Raw genomic sequence first — 20887 nt, forward strand, 5'->3', positions numbered from 1 at the left:
AATCACCCCATACCTTTCAGCTGTGGGACCTTGAATCTCACTGAAGAGGTAAATCTGTACTTGAGCTACAGATTGAATGCTCTGGTATTTTAAAGGAAGGAAGGAAGGAAGGAAGGAAGGAAGGAAGGAAGGAAGGAAGGAAGGAAGGAAGGAAGGAAGGAAAATACTTTCACAAAGAGTCTAGTTTATCAGGAAGAAGAGACGCAAGCTAAAAATATCCCAGACATGCTGCTTTTGTTTATGGAACGTTAAAAACAAACAAATTTCATTTATTTATTTAAAAGGATGGAGAGATTCTAGTCATGTATAAGCCCGCCCTGATCTGATGTGACTGTGAGCCAAAGGGCTAATGTGTGATTACTGACAGTCCTGCCCACAATCACTTGGAGTAAGCTAACTGAGACCTATTTCTTATTGCATAATGACTATAGGCACTATACCACTTCAGAATGCAACCAGCGGCTCAAATCACTGACTCATTTGGGAAATTGCCATCTCTTAAATGGAAAGATGACTCAGCCTGGGGGGATCCCCCTTTGCTCCTAGCTCAGTCTTTGTGCATTAGCTCACTAAGACTCCCTGGGTCCCTAAAACCCCTTCCTGATGTTCTGTGAATGCATGCAGTGGATGGCATTGGGATCATGTTCATGCTCCCTGACTTGCCCTGAACTCCACAGGCTCATCTTATTATCTGAATAGAATTAATGTGCGTGTTTCTCAGTGCTAAGTGGTAATATTGCAAAACACAGCCTTCCCAGCTAAAAGGACAGAGCTCACATCAGTGCAGGTGTGTGCATGAAGATGTTGTTCAGGCACCCTACACCATCATCAGCATCAACTTCAGGGCACCCACAATGCACTAGAGCAGGATGGGGAACCTCAGAACCAGGGGACTATCCTGACTTCTCTATCTGGCTTTCAGAACTTTCACCAAGCCATAAACCTCACTTTTCCTGCTTTGCGCACTCCTCCTTGTTAGTTTCTGCCAGACTGGAATGTGTCATTGAACTCTGGTAATCCCTTTTGCTTGCCCAGATGGAGCATAGAGACTGACCTATTGTACTGGTCAATGACCATAATAAAGATTTGTGGTGGTGGTTGACCTATTGTACAAAGGTAAATCTTTACATGCACTGCTCCTCCCCCTTTGCCCCTGGCCCCACCCACTCTTGGCATGTGGTCCTTAGAATGCAGCCATCAGGGAAGAGGGTTCCCTGCCCAAGTGTAATGCTACATTAGGAGGCATGGTGGGAAATTAAAATGGCAGCTTGCTATTAGGCACTGGTTGTTTGACCCAGGGCAGCTGTCAGCAGTTGGCCTTATCAGGGATGGGGCAATGTGCTGATGGGAGCATGTCATGGGCACAAAGCCCCAATCCCCATCCTTCAATGCATTCATTGCTAAGTGTGTAATGGGGTCAGCTCTTTGGGGCTGCCTACATCTCACTCCCTTCTCTGCTGCTAAATGCATTGTGTTCTAACACTTGGACACACACACAAAAAAAAGGGGGGGAGCAACATAGCCATTGCTATTTCCACATCCCTGCTCAATGAAAAATCCCTGCTTGGTCGAACATGGAAATTCAGCACAAGAATTCAAAATGTGATCAACATGCAGCTGAGCCCTCACTCTTAGTTCTGTAAGGTAACAGTGCATTTTGAAACCTGCGGTAGAGGTGAAACCAAGACTCAAATTACTGGGGAAGGGGGGGAGAGAGGCAAGGAGGGAGGGGAGGGAAGCCCCCCCCCCTCTCATGCCTTTGGATACAGCTCTCTTAGCAACTGCTTTTAGAAAGCTACAGAGGGGGTGATTTGGCTCAACTTAGAGGGAGTCACAACCCATAGATTTTATTAAGAATCCTCCCACCCCATAATAATAATAATAATAATAGAAGCGGATAAAACACGTATCCAGAAAGTTAAAGCTAGTCTTAGGGGCACAAGGACATCAACCTGTCATTCCTCTCTTGATGCCTCATTAGCAACGCAGACAAGCACCTCATGGGAGATTGCTGAGGGTATCAGATACTCTGTGCTCAGACTCAAGAAGCGTGTGGCACCAACAGGAGCCCATCAAACTCTCACAATGAACTGCTGTTGTTTTGCATCGCATAATGTAACAACAATGATAAATGCAGCTTAATACTCACTTGCCATTTAAAGAGCCTCTGGAAACAAAAAGAATATTTCCGTTTTATTTTTGGTGCCTGTTAAAGATGTTCCTACAAGCCTTCTAAATTAAAATCTTTACCCCAGTTAGTAACTGTATTAGACTTGCAATTTAAAACCACAACAGCACATATATAAACTGCATTTTTTCCAGAATTTTTTTTTCCACAATATAATAAAATTATATCTAGAACCAATGAAGTAAAAAAGAAAGAGAAAAAACAAAAGAAAAGAGAGGAGAAAGACAATAGAAATAGCAACAAACACACAGCCCCCTATTCTAATTCTACCCTAATCTTCAATCCACATACAAAGAGGTCCCCAGCTCTCACCTGAGTTTTTCCCCTTCCTCAACCTCACACCCTGATGAAAACCCATTCTTGCCTGTCTCTCATACTGTCTCCCTTTCTTTTCACCATAACCCCTCTGTGTATAACTTCTTTTCTACAGTAACAGAGCACTATCAGAAATTAACAATAATAAAAAACAAAGGAAAATTATAGATGATATAGATATATACTTGTGCCCTCTGATCCTTGGATGAAGAGTGGTATAGACATTTAATACATTATAATACATAATAAATGCAATTGTTTTAACTGTGTGTGTTTTTAAAAAAAACACCCAGAACGGTTTTCCATTTTAAAAAATTATATTACATATTGCTTCAGGATGCCTCATGAGAAGTGATTCATAAATAAATAATCATAACATCAGAATAAAAGAGAAATACATTACAATAAAACATATGTAATAACCCATAAAACAGACCTACTTAAATAGAGGCACAATATTCAACAGCAAAAAACAACAACCAATGAACAGCAAAATCATCCTTATCAGTGAAATGTCTAGGACAAGAGATACATTTTACCTGGTGATAAATGCACATTAAGGATAGTGCCAGGTGGATTCCACAAGCAGGGAGTCACCACTGAAAAGGCCCTTTCTTTTGTCACAACCTGCCAAACCTCCCCTGGTAAGAGGCCCCTGGAGGACAGTATCAGTTACAGACTGAAGGGTTTGTGTAGCAGGAAAGTAAATAATCCATTGTCACATCACAGCCTCCTCCCAGTGTATCTCACTTTTCATTCCAAAGAGCTCAGGGCGGCAAGCATGTCTCACTCGTCTCACCCCAAATTTATACTCACAGCCCCCCTGTGAGGTAAGACTAAGCTGAGAGATTGTGACTGGGTGACAGCTCTGCCTGAAATCCTGGAAAACAGCTGCCAACCCGTGTAGTAACTGGCAGTGTATTGAGGTAGATGGACCAATGGTCTGATTCTGAATTAAGGCAGCTTCCTATTTTCCTAGGAGATTCCCATTGAACCATTGTGCAATTTTGCAAATTAAACAAACAAACAAAAACAGGAGAGGGGAAATAAAACAACCCATTTTTTAAAAAAAAAAAATCTGGCAAAGTTCCATTTGTCTAGATGAAAAAATAAATAAATCCAGAACTATTTCTTCAGAATCTGACACCAAAGCATATTTTGTCATGACAAGTTCTGACCCAGAAACTATGCTAGAAATACAGGCTTGCAAAATTCAGGTTGGAAGCCAGGTGTGTTTTTAAGCACAATGCCTCTTCCCAGATAGAACACTGTGCAAGACAGCACAATTTCCCAAAGCTTATTTTATTTTCTCCATTTTGTTTTGTTTGAAATGGGGCAACTGGAAAACATACTAATGAAGGGGGCTGCACTCTCTAGGGCAAAAAATTCTCCAAGGATGGGAAACATTTGGATTCTTCCACCTCTCTCTCTTGGCAAGCTGTGCATGTGTTTTCGCCTCTTACACGTGGTGCTCTCATGAACCGTTTGCTCCTCTGTTCCACTGAGCTGGGTTCCTTGAATTCTTTGTGAAAATTCCCTTCCCAGAAGGAAGAGAGACCACGGGAGCTGGCTCAGGACCAGAGGCTTCCACTCATCCCCCCAAGGACTCCCCAATGGAAAACAGACATGCGTTTCCACAATAGAATTATCGTTTCTCTCCTCCCCCTGTCTCTCACAGAAGTCATTGATTTCAAAATATCTCTAGGCTGGGTGTCCCCAAGCCTCCTTCTGCTGAATCATGGAGAAAACCCATCTCCTCAGGGATATCATTGGTTTTGGGTGGGGGTTGTTTCCAAACATTTATCTTGAGACAAGCAGTCACAGATCTATCCTGAAGGATGCAGCTCTGTGACGATTAACCCAGTTCTCATACCCACTGTCGCCCTGTGCTCTCTGTGACCTGTGACAAACACATAGGTTTTTCTGATTATATTTGAGCATTGGCTTAAAAAAAAATCTTATAAAGAATGAAGGGAAGAGCAGTTTCCCTGAGGTGTCCATTTGAAACCTCTGCCCATGTTGCGTTCCACCTTCACAGCTTCATCACCAGATGTGGCGTACATGTGAACAATGCAAAAAGAGCCCCTCTGGTTCAACCAATGGACCATTTGATCCAACATCTGGCTGCCCACAGATACCTCCAATAAGGCCTTCATTCTGGCTGCCTAGCACAGAGGTACAGCACTTCAGGCCTGGACATCAACAGCAGCCCTCCATAAATCTCTATCTTACCCTCCCTATCCCACATACCCACTCTCCAGCAACACCCACCAAGATTCTGGCTTCACACCCTCCTTTGAATGTTTTTGCCTTGCTGCACTCTACTAATGTCTCTTGATGACCCAGAAGGGGTGTGTGTGTGTGTGTGTGTGTGTGTGTGAGAGTGAGTGAGAGAGAGAGAGAGAGAGAATGTGTAGAAACTAGTCTACTGTACAAAAATAAAGTTTACAGTCATTGCTCATATCCCCTTTTGCCTCTGGCCCTGCCTGTTTCTGTCATGTGTACCCTGAAAGATTGCCCGGAAAGGAATGTGTCCCTTGGGTCAAAACATTGTCCACCACCTCTGCCCTCGAACCAGGTATGCAGATGTCTACTGGCTCTGAACAGAGTTTTTAGTTTACTGTCAAGACTAATTACCCTTGACAGGCCTATCTGCCATGAATCTAATGGCAGCTATCATCATCATCAGTGCTTTTTACTGGCAGTACAGTCATACCTCATGTTACATCCGCTTCATGTTATGTTCTTTCAGGTTACGTCCTGCAGTGACCCGGAAGTACCGGAAAGGGTTACTTCCGGGTTTCGCAGCTCATGCAGAAGTGCAAAATGACATCACGCGCATGCGCAGTAGCAGCGAATTGCAACCTGCGCGTGTGCAGACATGCCGCTGAGGGTTGTGTTCTTTTCATGTTGCGAACGGGCCTCTGGAACGGATCCCGTTTGCAACCAGAGGTACTACTGTACTTAGTGGTACACAGTGCCATCACCTCCCCCCCCCCCAAAAAAAAATATTGTGATAAGGAGGGTCGGGAGAACAAGCAAGCAACCATGGCTAAAAGGGGGGTTGCAAAAGGTAGGTTGAAGCAGCAGTGGCAAGAAAAAGAGGGCTCTTGTTCAGAGCTGTAGTTGCCACACTCAGTCAACAGGTTGCACTGTTCCCCTTCTGCTGCCCCCACAATTCATGCTCTCCCCCTGGACGCACTGCCATGTCACGGCCTCGCTGCGCCATGAGCAGCCAGGTAAGTGCGAGCACCACTTCCCTTTCATCTCTGCTCACTCTTTCCATGTCTGTGGGATGGGGGCAGAGGAGCGGAGGAAGGGAGAAAGAGGAGGGGGAGGAGGCAGAAGCCTCTGCTGCTAGTGCCGCCATGCTCCATTCTGTGGTTGGGGCAAGCCATTGAGTTGAGCACAGAGGGTGTGGCTGGTGGCTGGGAGGAGGGGAAGGGAGAAGAAGGGAGAGGACAGGAGGAGTGGGTGTGAAGAGCAGATGGGGCAAAGTAAGCGGGGAGGTTGAAGAAGGGGGAGGGGTGCACAAAGTGGGGCTTTAATTAATCGAGGGGGGACAGGAGAGAGAGTGCATGTGAGAGAGAAAGGAAAGGCTGGTGGGGGTTGGGGAGAGGATTATGATTAGTACCGGCACCATTTTTCTTAGGGAAAAAAGCACTGATTATTATTATCAATACCCCACCTTTTTCCTTGTGGGACTCAAGCACTGACTGAAGAGTTTCCAGATGTGTTCTATATATTCAGTAAGGCCATATCCATACCATGCATTCAAAGCACTATTATTATTATTTTATTTTTAAAAATGTTATTAACAGTTTCAACAAAGCACTATTAGACCACTTTAACCGTCGCTGCTTCTGCCAAAGGATTATGGGAACTGTAGTGGGTTTAGGAGACCGCCTATTCCCCTCACAAAGCTAACATCCCCCAAATTCCCTGGGAAAAGGGATTGACTATTAAAGGGCTCTGGGGACTGCAGCTTTGGGAATAGAATAGGGGTGTCCCAAAAACCCTCAGCATCTTTAAAAAATCTTAGTTGTCAGGATTCTTGGGCGGGGCGGGGGGAGCCTACAGTTGCCTAAAGCGGTATAATAGTGCTTTGTATGTATAGTGCAGATGGAGCCTCAGGCAGCCCCATCTGAGAGCCACCTAAGCTAGCGGTCATTGCCACATAATGTGGCAGAGAGTTCCAGACATGAGACAGAGTGCCCACATTACAACTTCTACAGGTTTTCTCGTTTTTGGACTTCCTTCAGCCTCTCTGCCAATCATCCAAATTGAACTTTTTTAATTACACATCTCCAAATTTTACTATTGCCTTTAAACCTACCCCCCGCACCTGTTTTCCTTTTTTTGCAATACTTCTTATGTTATTACAGAGCTTCTTTAAATGCCAGTAACGTTATTCCTTTATCACTTATACATTCCCAATACTCAACTAGCTTTCCCCAGTCCTCGATGGACTTTTGATCTCGTAGGTATCTAATCTTCCCCGTCAGTTTATCAAGTTCTGCATAGTCCATCAACTTCATTCTCCACTCCTCCAATGTTGGTGTGCTTAGAGTGTGTTTCAGCAAGAAAATGGCAATGGTGGCCAGCAGGTGAGGAGGAGCTGCTCTCAGACTACTATTCTGCACTGACTTAACCTGAACTCACTGAACCTCACTGAACACGGTGCAACTTGCTTGCAAATAAACATGCATCGCATACAGTAGGTTCAATCTGTGAGTGCTGAATGTCTGGCAAAACCAGCAATTATTGCTGCATTCCCCTTCGTCCCAGGACCTGGCCACATCTGGCAGATGCTGTCTGGACAGTTGTCTGAAAGGGAAGACAGTACCAGCCACACAGCATCTAGTATTCTGAAGGCAGACAGGGTAAGGGAGAAGCTTCTTTCTCTTGCCTCAAGAATTGCCTCAGACCAGGAAGATAACAATACTGAAACACATATATGCATATATCTTCCCCAACACCTGTATCAACTTTATAGTATCTGTCACTGTAAGGGCCTGTATCACCGGTTGGGAACATCCGGCCAACAGGCCATTTAGCCCACAAGGCCATATCGCTTACCACCTCTGGCATCAGGTGACTGACAGGTGCACAGGCCTACTTACCTTCCAGTGGCCAGGTGTGTGTGTGTGTGTGTGTGTGTGTGTGTGTGTGTGTGGAAGATAAGGATCTGGTCCCTTGGCTTTATCAAGTTGCCCTAGCCCTGGTCTGTACCATCTGCCTGTACAGTGGTACCTCGGGTTAAGAACTTAATTCCTTCCGGAGGTCCGTTCTTAACCTGAAACTGTTCTTAACCTGAGGAACCACTTTAGTTAATGGGACCTCCTGCTGCCACCGCACCACCACTGCACGATTTCTGTTCTCATCCTGAAGCAAAGTTCTTAACCCGAGGTACTATTTCTGGGTTAGTGGAGTCTGTAACCTGAAGTGTCTGTAACCTGAAGCGTCTGTAAGCTGAGTTACCACTGTAAAGCTATTTTTTAAGGGTGGTTCTGTTTTGTAACCTGTTATGGTTGAGAAAGTGGTAGACACATTTTTGTAAAACAAATAGATGTTTAAGCATGTGGTCTGAGCAGGTTTCAACATCAAAAGCTTTTCAGTTTATAAAAAAGCAGACCAGTTTAAAATTGAAGTATGGTATGGATAGAATAGTCTCCCCCTCCTCTCATTATCCTAGAACCTGGGATAAATAAATGAAGATGAGTGGGGGAGAATTTCAGAGCAGGTGTAGAAACATAGGAAGCTGTCTTATATTGAGTGATATCCCTTGTCCATGTAGCTCAGTACTGTCTACACTGTCAGGCAGTTATTCTCTGTAGATTGATTCAGGGACTTTCTTTATAAAAAGCAAGTGCTCTATGGAGCCATGGTATTTTCCATAAAATGAAGTAAGAATCAAGCCTTCATGATTTCAAAAAAAGAACACAGGAAGCTGCCTTATATAAAGCCCACCTGGCTCAGTACAACCAACACTGAACGGCAGTGGCTCTCCAGGGTTTCAAATAGGGAGCTTTTCCAGTACAACTTGGAGAGGCCGGGCACTGAACCTGGGACCTTTTGCCTGCAAAGTGTTGTGCTCTTCCACTCAGCTTCTTACGTTGTGGTTACCGTGTTTGCTAGCATAGCACCAAACAACTGCTGGTAGGCACCTCAAGCCCCCCTTCTTCAGCATGGTCTGTGAGCCACCCATCATCTTCTCAAGGTTATTTGGGTCCCGTGATGGAGGATGTAATGTCACTCAAATGGGCCGATGCCAAAGAGAACCAAAGCAGCCAGACTCAAGGGCTGCCAAAGTCGCATTTCAAAGCCATGAGTGCAGTCCTGGAAGAGGATCAAAGCCTTTTTGAGCTGTCATTAGAATGTTTCCTTGACGCATCTCTTTGGTAAAGGCCAGTAAGCTCCATTCCTTAAGCTTGGCAGTCTGAAACAGCAGTTCAGAACAGAAATGGGGAGAGGAGGGAAACGGCGTGTGTTCATGAAGGGTGGAAGAACATAATTTCGAAACAGAACTCAAGCCCCCAAACGCAAACCAAAGCAAGTGATAACTCAACATAGCACTTTTCCTAAGAAGGGACATTTGCGTAATGCCAGGAGACTGCCTTACACTGGAGTAAGTGTGTCAATATGTCAGTTAAAGGTCTTCTCTGCTTGAGCTGCTTTCAGATGCAGAGAGTAAGGCTGTGTACACAACATCCATTTAAAGCACAGGGTTCCAGGCCCCTCCCCAGTATTTTGGAAACTGTAGTTTGTAAAGGGTGCTGGGAAATATAGCTGTGGGGGGAAGGGTTCCTAGGAAGGAAATATAGCTGTGGGGGGAAGGATGTGCTTTAAATGTATGGTGCGTGGAGAGGGAGGGAGGGAGGGAGGGAGGAAAGAAGGGAAGAAGGAAGGAAGGAAGGAAGGAAGGAAGGAAGGAAGGAAGGAAGGAAGGAAGGAAGGAAGGAATTCTACAGATTGCTCAGAGGCCACTGGGGATGCTGATATCACATCATCAAATCACATGTTCCTCTTCCCCCATCCCTGCAATGTGTTCAGCCAGACCAACCTGTTCCACATGCTCCTTTGCATGCTGCAGAGCGTAAAGCAGAGGGGGACAAGACGGCAGAGGGAGATAGTGATCTACTTGCAGATCTGTGGGTGATTTGCATTCCTTTGCAAAGGTTTCTGAATCCCAGTAGCTGAATTAAGCTTAAAAATTTGAAGGGGGAAAAATGCAGTGGGGTTTTGCTAATTCATTATTTCTCAGACTCGAATATTGTTTGGCTCCAACCCCTATTGTCCAAAGCAACTGGGCATGCTGGCTGACAAGTTCTCCATCCCTTAGTTTCAGGGCTGAGGATGTGGCCCTCCAGACCTCTCTATCTGGCTCTCAGGATTCTCCCAGGCCACACCCACTCACCCTGCTTTTGCCTGGCTGGAATGTCCCCTTGCACCCTGAGAATGCCTCTTGCTTGCCCAGATGGAGGCTAGGAAAGGATGTTCCAATGCAGATAGAAACCTACTGGGCAAAGGCACAACTTACATTTACTGCTCTGCCCATTTTTGCCCCTGGCAATGTACGGTAGGTCTTGGAAGATTGCCTTAAGTTGAACAAAAAGGCTCCCAGCCCCAGTAAACTCCACTGAGCACAGTTGAATTTCCTCCCAAGTGAGGAAGCCTAAAGACTGCACTGTCAATTGAGTAATGGTTTCCCAAGGAGCCTTTCATTACACAGTAAAGCAAAGAAACATCAGAACAGCTTTGTAAAACAACCTGGCCTCTCTTTATCTAGGGGCAAAACTAGGCTTTATCTCACCTAAGTCAAAGACCCCATTTGGCACCCCCCCCCCCCCGCTGCACACATTTGCGTACACACACACAAGCTGGGAGCCTCGATGGTGCCCCTCTGGAGGCTGCACCTGGGGCAAAAAACCCGGCCATACCACCCCCATAGCTATGGCAGTGCTTTATCAGAGCAAATCCAAAAAAAATCACATGGAATTTGGTTTAGTCATTGCTTGTTTCCAGCCTCCCTCCACAGTGACCAAAGGCTTGATGATGGTTGGTCTCTCAAGGGACTCTGGTGAGCTTGGTAAATCTGAGTCAGAAATCACAATCCAGCCAGCATAGTTAGGGATGCAGTTGTAAGCTAGTGCTCTTGGGACTGGTAGGGCTGAAGACAAGGGTGTTGTTAGAGCCAGTGCATTCTGCTTCTGCCCAACATCTGCCTACCTGCTGAGTTCTGCGAGGGCAACAGTGAGAACTGAGGAGGAGGAGGCTGACAGCAAAGGAAACTCCATGGACTGTTTGCAAGTATGAAGGCAGGCAGGTGGAGACTGGCAGACTGAGGTGGTGGCACAGTGCCAACAACATATGGAGGGCCACTTCCCTGCCATAATTCAAACACTCCTGCCCGGTGCTATTTTTCTAGAAAAAGAGGAGCTGGAACTCACCATGAACATCTCCCTTGTTCTCTTAATAATGGCAATGGCGCCCACCTGGGAGGTGCCAAAACTCAGTTCCTGTAAGTTCCAGCTGAGAAAGAACTCTGCTTCTGCTTACTGCAAGCACTACCAGGGAGGAGTGCGTGTGGCAGAGGCAAATCTGTCAATTTTTGTTTGTCTCTGTTTTACATTTTCCCATTCTTTCTTAAGTTCCGTTCTCCACACCAGTATGCAATTTTTTTAGAAGTCCCCATGAAAAGTCATTAGCATTTTAGTGTGAATTTTTCCTAATATTCACATTCTTGTATGCAGTCTTGCCTTGTATACACCCCCCCAAAAGCAATGCCTCCTTATATTATGCACTTTTGTGTGTTATTTTCAGTAATGGGTGCATTTTAATTTTACCCTGGCATATGCACTTTTGCACACTTTGCTTGGCTGGAGTATGGCAGTGCAAAATTCAGTGAAGTGTGAATTTCAAAGAATTTCATTTTGTATACTGTTCCAGAAATTGTTGTAAATTAGGTAGGGTTATCTTTTAAATGCAAACTGAACCAAATCCCACCCACTCCACCACCCATCACCAATTTGTATATACATGCTGCTTAATACTCAACTTTCATGCTTAGACATTTATGTGGGAATTCTAGGTTGCTTGTTTTCAACAAACAACCCTTCATTAATCCATTTTTAATCCATTGTCCATTTTTGTTTGAAGAACAGAAGCAAATACAGAGAAAAGATAAATCACAAGACAGTAGGAGAAGACACTCAGTGTTACAAGTGGCTGGATTCAGGGGCTGGGGGAGAGAACAATGCTCCACCCCCCAGCCCAAATGGCAGTGCTTACAAGAGTTTCTGGCTTGCCACTGCTATTGGAGAACAACCAGAGCCCAAAATAAACTCCCCCTCCAAAGTCTGTTGCCCCCCTGCCCCCAAACTTTGAGCAACTCAAAAATCCATTCTTTTGGCAGAAGCCCTAGAAGAAAACATGCAATGACACCAAGTTCAAATCCAGATTACTGCTGACCTTTAAAAAAAAATGGTATTAGGTGAGGTAGACAGCATGAGGAGAAAGGATAAATAACAGGTCTTATCAAATGGCAACCCATTGTTGTGGAGCACCATGCATACTTCATAGGATGAATGGAAGAACTTAAAAGATCAGTCCTGCTAATCTTTTACTAAGGTCCACTATCCTGTTTTCTACAATGCAAACCAGATGCTTCCAGGAGTGAGCAAGCAAGGCCTGGTCTTTCCCCTGGTGTTGCCCCACCCCCACCCCACTGTCACATAATTTTGACTATGGAAGTAGGGTTTGCTTATCACAGCTCATAACGTAGCAGGACTTGCTAACCACTGCCCCACGGCACTATAGATTCTCAGTGAAAACCCTTTCAGGCTAACTCCATCCAGGCTGGCCATGGGCTCCTCCTGAGCAGAAAGGATTGTAAGGGGGCTTTGTACTGTTGTTTGACAAAAAAGGGCTATGTGAGCTCCCATGTGTCTTTCCTCACTCTTCTGTCCTGACTCCTGCTTGTTCATAGGTCCTGCCTTTTGATCTTGACTGCCAGTTCTTGGCTTCGGATTCACACATGGCCTGGATTGCCAGTCAATTAATTTTGTATTGTATAAATAAGTTATGGGCTTTGAGACTGGCCACAGAGGGCCTGTCTGTAGGCAGATAGGTAGGCACTAAAGGAAGAGTATTTTTCAGTGGTTGCTCCAGATCAATGGAAATACCTTGCAAAGTATGTACATATGGCCTCAACTTTCTTGTTTTCTGACTCTCGTTTGAGAAGCACTGATTGAGGGTATGATGAAGAGAAAACCCCTGAGAGGGTGCGTGTGGTAGAGATGGGCAAGACTGTCAACTCAGCTCTCCATCTTTCCACATCAGTTTGTGATTTTTTGTTTTTGTTTAAGTCCTCATGGAAATTCATCACCCTTTCTAGTGCAAACTTCTCCTAAAACGTACATTTTTGCAAATCCATTTCGCTGAATATAATGCACTTCTGCATGTTATTTTTTATGAATATATGTATTTCTGTGCACCCTTTATACTAGCATATGCATTTGTGTACACCTTGCTTGCCTGGAGAACTGCACCGCAAAATTCAACGAGGTGTAAATTTAGAAGGATGGCTTTGTTCCAGTTCTTGTACTGCTTTGAAAAGTGAGAGGTTTGCCTTTAAATGCACATGGAACCAAATTTCTCCCCTATCCCTAACACATGCTGGTGAGTTTTGCACGAGTCTCTTCAACAACCCGAGCCTTCAGGAGAATTGCACTCATTTGCCTGTTATCCGCCCTCATCTCCACCTGATATTCCCTTGGCACCCTGATGTTTTTCCAGAGTCTGCACACCCAATCTTTGTAACAAGGAGAAAAAGTCACAAAAGATAAAAGGAACAGCATCAGGAGATTTACAGAAGCCAAGATTGCAAAAGCAAAACATTTTCCTCCTTATTGCGCTGACAAACTCCCGCTCCCCGACATTTGTATTTACTAGATCCAGTGTACATTTTGAGGCAGGTTCACAGATGAGAAGTTTTTAGGCTAAATGCAAGGAGACTTTAAACTGGCAGCAACAACAGAGTGAAGGTTCCTTTGAGACACAGAGCTGATAATTTCTGTGTCCTGCACAGCACTTAATACTTATTTAAGGTTTTTTTAAAAATAAACTGCTGAAGTAAATTAAAAAATCTAAGGGGTATACATAAAATAGATATTAATGCTATACAGATAAAATTAAAAAACTGGCATATGTAACTAAATTAGATAAATGTGATATATCAAGTAACTATTATTACTTTATTAGTATTATTTATCAATCATTACCTATTATTAATCATCTATTATTATTAATTAAATGTGTATCACACCCTTCCTTCCAAAGTCCCTCTTACAATTTATTTTTATAAAATATTATTAAATAAGTATCATTTATTAATTATTGCCACAGAGTGGCTCTTTGGTGGTGGAGCTCACAGTTATGGAATGTGCTCCCTACAAAGGCTTGCCTTTTTATTATTTGTTTGTTTGTTTGTTTGTTTAGAGTATTCTTACCCTGCTGTTCAACCAGAAAGGCTCCCAGAGCAGCTTACATGCAATCAAAACAAGACAGTCCTTACCCGCAAGGCGCACAATCACAGGGGAAAAGGAACAGGGAAGGAAAATCAAAATCAAAAGACACCAATTTCTGTTCCTAGAATGACCAGCTGGCACAGTTTGGGGGCAGGAGGTGCTTGGTTGAGCTGGGTCTCCAGCAAAGCTGATGAAATGAGCCCTGGCTCTGCCAGTGACTCTGGTGCAATGGCTGCCCCCAGGTGACAGTTGAGGGGAGAGGAGGTCTACTGCTTATATCGCATACCCCTCAACTGTAAAAACAAAACCACCAGAATGCCTATATTATGCAAATCCAATTGAAAAAACACATGAACTTAACAGGCTGTATGATAACAACTGGCACTGTGGGTTAAACCACAGAGCCTAGGACTTGCCGATCAGAAGGTCAGTGGTTCGAATCCCAGCGACGGAGTGAGCTCCCGTCGCTCGGTCCCTGCTCCTGCCAACCTAGCAGTTCGAAAGCACGTCAAAGTGCAAGTAGATAAATAGGTACCGCTCCGGCGGGAAGGTAAACGGCGTTTCCGTGCACTGCTCTGGTTCGCCAGAAGTGACTTAGTCATGCTGGCCGCATGACCTGGAAGCTGTACACCGGCTCCCTCGGTCAGTAAAGCAAGATGAGCGCCGCAACCCCAGAGTCGGTCACGACTGAACCTAATGGTCAGGGGTCCCTTACTTCTCAAAAATTAGATACAGCTTCTCATAGTGTAATAATATTCTAAGTGTCTAATGAAGACGATAAAGTTGGTAGACAAAAGAAACTGGCACTGGTAGATGCTGAAACAGACCTGTGCCAGCATCTACCAGTGCCAGTTTCTTTTGTCTACCAACTTTATCATCTTCATTAGACACTTAGAATATTATTTCATGTCACTCTCCTAAGGAATACGTCAGACAGAAAAATACAAGAGAAGATGAAGAAATTAGAAATGAATGTATTACAGCACTGACAAAATAGGATTTGTATTTTGTGCATACTGGACTTGGTGGTCAACTGAATAAGCTACATTTTAATATATTATGTCACGATGTTGATTTTGACACTATGAGAAGCTGTATCTAGTAAATACCCCTCAACTGTGCCAATTAAAAAGGGACATCCCATTTTTGTGCTCTCATATGAGAGCATGGCACCCAAAAACGCACAAGAGCATGGTGCCCCAAAACATGTGAGATCATGAACTTCCACAAGATTGCAGAGTGCAAAAATGCATGCTTTGGAGCTCCAGAGTCCCGGGCGGGTAACATGTCTCGCCCAGCAGCACGTCTCAGTTTTGGGTCTGGACATGTTGGAGGGTATGATATTGTGATCCTTTGGGTGCCAGCTGAGAACCTTGTACTCCAAGGTCTTTGTGGTGCTCCAATGGATGCCTGCAGGGGCTAGGGGCTCAGTTACAGAAGATACAACCCTTCACCATTATAACTCACCAATGCAGGCAGGGTTGCATACGCAGCCCAGTTGAAACAAGCCAAATTCAAGTGTGGAGAATTGGTCTAGGTTGAAACATAATCCAGAGACAAAGTTAGGTAAGGCAGTACAATTAAGAGCCAGAGATCTGTGTGGTTTTCAGCACCTGGAGGCTGTGGAGGGTGACCTTATAGATGCTTCCCTTCAAAAGTACACCCAAGCCATAGCTATTGCCAGTGAAGTATAAGGGATTGCTTACTTATGAGCAGACCAGCAACTCTGGGTCCATAGATGCATACAGTGTCTGTTGTTCTTCAACCTGAACCTGAAGATTTTGGCACCAATGCTTTTGAGAACTGGTGGCTCCAAGTTTTCATCACCAGGTATCAACTTGGAGGGCCCTTCAAGGGGATCCCCAGCATTGGATTCAGGGGACTCAACTTGTAAGATGTTTGATTCATTCCTTGGCATTGTGTAGGGCTAGGCATGAGTCTTAATTGTAATTTTTTAGTGCATTTCAGTTCTCCAGCACTTAGAGCTTTTCCTGCTGCTGGTTTTATGTAGATTTGATGTTTCTTGTGTTGGTGTAATAATTATTTCTTCTGATTTTATGTTGGTGGTAGTAATTATTGCATTCATATAGTTTTAATTTATTTGTGGATGTATTTTTTCTTTCACTGAATTTTAATGTTTTGAAAACCACCTAAGGATTTGTTTGATGAGTGGTACTGAAAAGTCACAAAGAATAAAACCTTACAACAACTTTGTTGTGGAGTAGGTTGTAGCTGAGGGGTAGAGGATCTGCTCTGTATGCAGAAGGCCTTCACACCTCCATATAAGGTTCAGATAGACTGCTGCCTGAAACCATGGAAAGCCACTGCCAGTCAGTGTAGACAATATTGAGCTAAATGGTACATTGGTTTGACTCAGTATAAGGCATCTTCCTGTGTCAACCCAGACCATTGTGTCCAAGTGATATGACACATAGACCATGACAAATGATGCTGTTGTCTGTGAGTGATGAACACATGTTTATTCAGCCTTCCCTGACCTGATGTCCCCCCAGAGGTTGCTGAACTACAGCTCCCTGTGTTCTATGTTACTACATACTCTAGCTCTCTAGGGTGTCATAAGAGCATGAGAAGAACCCTGCTGCATCTTGTCAATGGCATATCTCACTCCACATCCTATGGGAATCCTACAAACAGGACGTGAGTGCTCTCCCCACTTGTAACTGGCAATTCCCAGCAGCTGGTGATTCAGAGGCATACAATCTCCAACAGTGAAGGCAGAACTAAGCCATGGTGGCTAGCAACCCTCCTGAAGATGCCAGCAACTAAACCTGGATACTTCTGCATGCAGTGCATTATGACCTTTACAGCAAAACAAGTTCTTTCCCAAACACTCTGACTGGTTGTGGTCAGCGTCACATAAAAGACAATACCATAGATCCCAAACCCTGCTGCTGCTTTAACCTCAGTGTGCAAAAGGAACACAGCCAGGGGGGTCTTGGTGCAAGGAATATAGATGCATTTGAAATTATTCACCCCTGTTGTAAATCAGGTGAAATTCAGTTGAAAATGCCACTTCGCCAGGCTTTTCCAGTCTTACTATAAGTTGCATTTACAGCTGAATTTGAGGAAACCACTTGAAGCATCCTTTGTGTGGAGCTATTTTCATTGCTTTGGTTGGATTTCCTCCTTGCAAACAGCAGAAAACCTGTAAATTTTGAGAATAAACTTGATTTGCAATGGGGTGGAATAATTTTGATTGCAAATGTAAATGCTTGGCTTATTTTAAGAGTTACCCTCTCATCTCATTCTACATCCTTTTGGAACTTGAGGACCAGCAGAAGAGGGTTTCTCTCATTCTGTGCCTTGATCATTTCATGTGTTTCCTCTCCAGTGAATTCCACTCCTCTAAAATTCTTGTTCGGTACTAGGACCATTTATCAAATTAATTCCAGGATTGGAGCACAGGCATTTTTATCTCAGCTTTCATGGCTACCTTTGTTTGTTTGTTTGTTTGTTTAAAAGCAGTTCTAAAGCACTTTGTGTGTTGTTGTGGTGTTATAAACCTCTAAGTGGTGCACACTATGTGCAATATAAAAACAATATCCATTAAAACAAAAATATAGCCTAAAGTCATTAAAAGAGCATACAAAAATAAAAGCAAATAAGAGAGAGACTCAGGAGATTCATACACACAATTCACAGACCTTCCAAAGGTCCCTATTTTTCAGGGACAGTCACAGATTTACAGAAGCCATCCCAGTTTCTGATTTGATCCTAGAATGTCCTGCTTTTCCTTAGGATGTCCCTATTTTCATTGGAGAATTGTTGGAGGGTATGGAATTATGCAACCCCTGAGTCAAGAAGATAAGTAACATCTGAAAACAGCCATGTGCAGGGAAGTTTTTCAAATGTTTAATATTTTATTATGTTTTTATATATGTTGGAAGCCACCCAGAGTGGCTGGTTAAACCCAGTCAGATTGACAGGGTATAAATAATAAAATCATCATCATCATCATTGAATAGGATGTCCCTATTTTCATTAGAGAAATGTTGGAGGGTATGAACTCAGGGTCCAATCTTAGGGGCCAGTGAAAGCCTGGGCAAAAATATTAATCTTTACAAGGTACCTGCTTTTAAATGGTTGTAAATGACAGAGGGAAGAGCATTCCACAGTACAGGGACAATAGCAAAAGATACCCATTCTATAGTCACTGCCCTATGGTATTCTGTAGGGTGTAATGCCATGAGAAGAATTTCCCCAGGTGATCTAAGTGACTTAATAGGTCTGTGTAGGGGAAAGAGGTCTTTCAGATTGCCTGGATTATCTGTTGACAACAGCAGCGGCGTGGCGTGGGTTGTCAGCACCCGGGGCAAGGCAAGTAATTTGCGCCCCCTAACCCGGGGATTTGCGCCCCCTAACCCGGGGATTTGCGCCCCTAACCCGGGGATTTGCCCTAACCCCAGATGTTGCGCCCGGTGCAGCCGGGCCCCCCTGCACCCCCCACGCTACACCACTGGTTGACAGTGCACCTTTGAGCATGATCTAGTGGCTGTTTGGCGATCAGTGCAGCAGAGGTATAATTTGTGCACATCCAAGTGTTCCACTCAATAACCTGACCACAGCATTTCACTTCAGCTGCAACTTCCAAGGGAAGCCCTACATAGAGTGCAATACAGTAGTCCAATAGAGAGATTATCTATACAGTCATACCAGGTTACAGCCGCTTCAGGTTGTGTTTTTTCGGGTTACGGACCACCGAAACCCAGAAGTACCGGAACGGGTTACTTCCAGGTTTCGGCAGTCGCACATGTGCAAAAGCGCCAAATCGCAACCCGCGCATGCGCAGACGCACAGACACGGGTTGCAAACGCTGCGGGTGTGAATGTGCATCCCGCATGGATCACGTTCTCCACCCGAGCGTCCACTGTATATCTGAAGGGTTTTCGTGGAGAAAACGGATAAGACTGTTCTGTCGCTTCAGAGGGCAAGAGTAGTTAGTACCAATGTGCGTGAGCTGCACAGAAGCAGACTTTAGCTAAATGTTCAGAGGATCTTCCTAATGGCAAAGCAGTGGAACAGACCATCTTGCATGGTAGTTGGCTCTACTTGGCTAAAAGATTGGGAGCTCCCCCCTGCCACCTCACTGTGGACAAAATCCTAAATCTGAACACTCCTTGCAGAAGGAGAGCCTGCAATTTCTCTAGGACAATCCTTCTGCAGCCTCACAAACCTCTTGAATTGTCCAAAGTCTATTTTTGTAGCAGGTTCTTTGTCAACCATTTCCTTATTTTTATTCTAAAAAGGAGCTGACTCACCGATTAGGGCTGAACCAAACCATTAACATGCAGTGGGGTGGGGGGGGGCGGGTGAAAGAACAACTAAAATAACAATAATCATATCAGTGTCCAAGTAATGGGTTCCACCCTTTCCTCTGTGCAGTTAATTTTTACTACATCTTTTGGTAGGAATTCAGCATGGAATTTTTCCTGGCATTAATCCCTCAGGTTTCCCTTTTCTGTGTTAGGCAGTTCTATATTTTGGTAAACTCCATCTATTAATAGCTGCCTTGTGTGGCTATTAAAAAACACAAGCACTTGCTTAGTAGCCGAAAATCACAGGCTGCTCAAGCTGACAGCTGCAAATGGGGAAAGGCGGACTTGAAGACTGACATCATGATGTGAAGCACCTTCCTGGCTCAGAATCAAAACAAAACAACAGAGGAACCTATCTTTAGCATGAGAGGCACATTCCATCTGGGCGACCTTGCAAGGGTCACATACCAGGGGTGGGCAGAACAATGAATGTAAACTGTACAGTTGCCTAATTTCTGTATAAACCCCTCTCTACCCACCATACAGACAAGCAAGAAGCATTATTAGAGTTTGAGGACACATTCCAGCCAGGCAAAAACACTCAAGGAAGGTGGAAAGCAGGGGCAGTGAGGTGAGTGGTCTGGGGAGAGTTCCCAAAGACCAGGTAGAGAAGCCTAGGGGGCTGCAATTCAGTCCCCAGGTTGGAGCTTCCTCATACAACATAAACAATTGCCAACTTGAAAAGGGGGATGGAAATGCCACTTACCTATCAAAGAGGAGGTAAAAGTTCACACTGAGGAAATCAGAACCCATTAAACTTGCATGTTACAGTTTGATTCACTATACAATTTGCCCAAATTTTATCTTGCCAACTGTAGGGTACATGCAAGCCCTGCAAGACTCTGACTTTTTTTATTTTCATTTTGCAGGTCTACTACAATTAGGAATGGGCATTTCTGTCAATTTCAGTTTCTTTCCCCCACTCCATCCTGAAGTTGAAGGAAAAAAAGGAACTGCAGCCCTCCAGAGGTTAATGGACTCCAACTCCCATCATCAGTGACAATTGGCCATGTTGGCTGGGTCTCATAGGACCCTGGGCTTCCCACAATATCTGGATACCAGTTACTGGAAACCATAGGAGCGGAGAGTTCTCTTTTGCTTGGATCCTGTTTGCAGGATGCTGGACTTGATGGGCTATTTGCTCTAATCCAGCAGGCTCTTCTTCTGTTTTTTTGTTAATTGCATGGTGCACATGGAAAGTGAGATGGCAGAGGAAAGATGGGTTGCTCCATCACTGCTTTGGGTCCAGCACAAAAGCCAATCAGGGAACAAATTCTCCCCCTTTTCTGTCCTCAGCAAAAGAAAGGCAGCAGACAGTTGGAAGATGAATGGAGAGCCCCCGTTGTCCATCCTCTTCCAGCCCTCCACAGGCCAGTAAAACATTTTGCAGGCTAGTAACTTCTCTGAAGACTTTATTTACAAGGCTGTGCTAAAGCTCACATCGGCTAATAAATACATGTGTACTTCCAACTGACAGTTATTGCTAAAGACAAAGCCTTGCAAAGGAAAAAAAAAGAGCC

General features: G+C 44.3%; 1 protein-coding gene across 1 annotated transcript in view; it reads right to left on the bottom strand.

The window, feature by feature from the left end:
* The window catches only part of PAPPA (pappalysin 1), a 242765-nt gene that overhangs the window by 186826 nt on the left and 35052 nt on the right, over nt 1-20887 (bottom strand). The gene's annotated exons all lie outside the window — the stretch shown is intronic.

Source organism: Podarcis muralis, chromosome Z, assembly GCF_964188315.1.
Source record: "Podarcis muralis chromosome Z, rPodMur119.hap1.1, whole genome shotgun sequence".
Lineage (NCBI taxonomy): Eukaryota > Metazoa > Chordata > Lepidosauria > Squamata > Lacertidae > Podarcis > Podarcis muralis.